The sequence below is a fragment of the Myotis brandtii genome, unplaced genomic scaffold, assembly GCF_000412655.1.
Source record: "Myotis brandtii unplaced genomic scaffold, ASM41265v1 scaffold59, whole genome shotgun sequence".
NCBI lineage: Eukaryota > Metazoa > Chordata > Mammalia > Chiroptera > Vespertilionidae > Myotis > Myotis brandtii.
The window spans coordinates 3,107,763-3,110,763 of record NW_005370223.1 but is presented as its reverse complement, the minus strand read 5'-3'; the positions used below and the strand labels follow the sequence as shown (position 1 = coordinate 3,110,763).

The 3,001-nt window shown below is 51.2% G+C and overlaps 1 protein-coding gene across 1 annotated transcript in view; it reads left to right on the top strand.

Annotated features, from left to right (window-relative positions):
• The window catches only part of NIPAL2 (NIPA-like domain containing 2), a 47,454-nt gene extending 46,508 nt beyond the window's left edge, over window positions 1-946 (top strand). The window contains exon 10 of the transcript XR_001364615.1: window positions 712-946. The gene's annotated coding sequence lies outside the window, so the exon portion shown is untranslated. The remainder of the gene's footprint in view (window positions 1-711) is intronic.
• Window positions 947-3,001: the final 2,055 nt, after the last annotated feature.

The window sequence follows — 3,001 nt, the reverse complement described above, 5'->3', positions numbered from 1 at the left end:
ATATATATATATATATATACATACATACATACACACATACATACACATGCAATGGAGCAATGCTCTAGAAGTCCAGGTAACATATAAACTATATTCAGGTCTAATTTTACTTTCCATATTGCTGCCCCAAAATAAGGTGAATGAGAATATTAGTTGTGCCGGCTTGCAAAGATGTTTTAAAATCACACAGTGCCTGACAACAACCAAAGCCAAACCAGGCCTTCTTTTGGCATCGTGAGTCAGGGACTTTTAGCCAACACTTGACTCATCTGACTATTTGTCTAGACCAGGGGTCTGCTCACTTTTCCTTTAGAGACCCAGAGAGATGATGTTTTGGGTGCGCTGGCCATACAGTGTCGCAATTACTCCACTCGGCAGTTGTAGCATGGACGCAGCCACAGACAATATGGAAATGAATGAGCATGGCTGTGTGCCTGTAAAACCTTATTTCCACAAGCAGATGGCCGGTCCTCGGGCTGGAGTTAGCCAACCCCTGGCCTAGACTCCTCTGCCGCTGCTCTACAGCTTTTTTCTCGTTTCTTGGGCACCCGGGAGCTCAAAAGAGCACCATTTCATGGTTCATGACAAGCTAATACCAGGGGAGTGTAGAACCATGTCTCTATATTTACATCAGGATCTTCTTGCTTATATACACAAGATCCAAATGGTAGCTGTGAGGTCATTACTGGTGCTGAAGTTTCTCTCTTACAGGCCACAGTTCTTTTGTGTGTGTACCACCACCTCTATTGGAAAAGTCTCCCCAACCTCACTCTCCAACTTGATAACAGCGTCAGAAATGACTGGTAGTTACCTGTCCTGTGGCAGAGTGAAGCAGAAGTCTTTACCACCTGGTTGTTTTCAGTCTAAATGTCTGCCCTGTACTGCTTTCGCTACCTTGAATCACTTGAAAAAAAAAACACACAATAAAAAACTTCTCAGGCAATGACTCAGAAGGTGTTTTTCAACCCCCCCCCCCCCCCCCCCCACACACACACACACACACTCCTGGAGATCCTATTTCATGGCAGGGAAAGGGAAAGAAACAGATCTCATAGATTAGTACAATTTAGTGCTTTTGAAGAGTCATGGTGATAATGTGCACGCTTTGCTCCAAAAGAAGCAGGTGCAACAGTGGACATGACTCAGTGGATGGAAACAGTGAGCCAAATGCCTGAAGCCGAGAAGCCCGCTCTGTGCTTCCCACTTCCAAGCGCACAGCTCATCCAGGAACGGTGACTGCACGCTCAGCCCCACCGACAGCGGCTCGGTGCTTGCCAGTTCCATAGTGACCTTCTGCACATCAATGCGGCCGTTACTAAAACCAACTTTCCCAACCGCCTTCCAGACCGCTTCCCTTAAGCCCTGTGGCTGGTTCGAGAGGCAGCCCTTGAACTGGGCAGCCGATTGCAAACCTGATCCATGTGTCTGGCACCAGCGGAAACGAGTGCTTTAGTGAGGTTGCTAGATAAACACACACTTTTTTGAGCTTTGAGGGCCACGATCTCAGATCTGAACCTAACCGGACAGTGTGGGGAATTTAGAATTATTACAGTCGTCAATCGTCTGGCTCTGGTGGTCAGATTGAAGCAAAAATAAAATTAAATTCCACACATAAACAGTCTCCAGGCAAATATAGACCTTCTCGGGCTATTAAACCTCGTGTTTTAGCAATTGTGGTAAACGAAGGGAAGAGCCTTCCCATCCAGGAATTCTTGAATCCATCCCCTTTCTCACCAGCCTCGGGGTCCCACACAGCAGGCTGTCCTGTGCCAGCAGAGAAAATCAGTTACAGGGCCAGTGGCCTGTCCAAGGAAACATTCCTTGTTGCTAGAAAGGAGGGAACTCCTCCTCCCGTGCTGGTCCTCACTGCGAGTTAATGAGTCCCAACCACCATGTTGAAGAGGAACATCAGTTCCAATATCCATGCTTCGGGGTCCCCCCGCCAGAGCCAGCTGCTGCCGGGAGTTTCATGGCGCTCCAGGCAGAGGCGAGATCGCCTCCGAGCTCTAGGAAAGCAACTCCTCCCCGGGCGCTGGCAAGTGCGGAACCGAGAGGGAGCCCAGCTGTTCCCGGGGGACCGGCCTGCGTGGACCGAAGCCACTTTGCACATTTGAGCTGCTGCTCTCCAGACGCGCGCTAATCCTCCAGCGCCCGCGCACCCCGCTTTGGGAGCCTTTTCCTTCATGGTTCTAATTTGAAAACCAACCTCAGAAATGTGCTGAGGTTTGGGCTCCCCTCCTTCCATCCAAAGCACCTCACCTAAACCCTCCAAGCACCAGACACGAACAAGGCAATGAATCAGCTCAAGGACTCTTGGTCCAGGCACGCGCAGCTGGAGTGATCTGCCTGGTTATAGACCCCTCACCCCGTTACCCCATGCCTCCAGCTGAGCACGGGTTCATTCATTCGCTCAAGCATCCTTGATCGCGTGGAGTTATTAGGAATCTAAAAAGGAATGAGAATTGAAAACCAGCTCTTCGGGAGCTTACCGTCTGGCCAGAGAAACGGCGGCTTCGTCTACGGAGCCCTCGCTACGTGCCAGGCAGCGTGCCGAGTCGTTTAGCTGTGCCGCTCACTTAATCCAGACAGTTTCTCTATCGGGAGAAGGGTCCCTTCCTTTCAGATTTAAAAACCAGGGCAAAGGCAAGAAGGGCACCTCGGGCACAACATGGAAGGAAACTCAGCCTGGGTGGCGAGGGGGCTGGCCCTGCGGTCGCAGGCCCCGGAGAGTGGCCCCTCGCTGCCTCCTGGCCCTGGCAGGGGAGTTCAGGGACTTGGCAAGTGGCAGAGCTGGGATCTGAACCCAGAACTGCTAACTCTGTAACCCACACTCCCACGACGAGTCCCAACAGATCAACACTGCACAGTAGCACAAGGATGCTTACGTGACTGGAGTGAGGGCATGGAAGCCCACAGGGGCTGCCTTCGAGGGAATTGGGGATTATAGTGAATTAAATGTTGCCCTCCCTTCCTCCCCCCCCCCCCCCCCAAATATATGCCT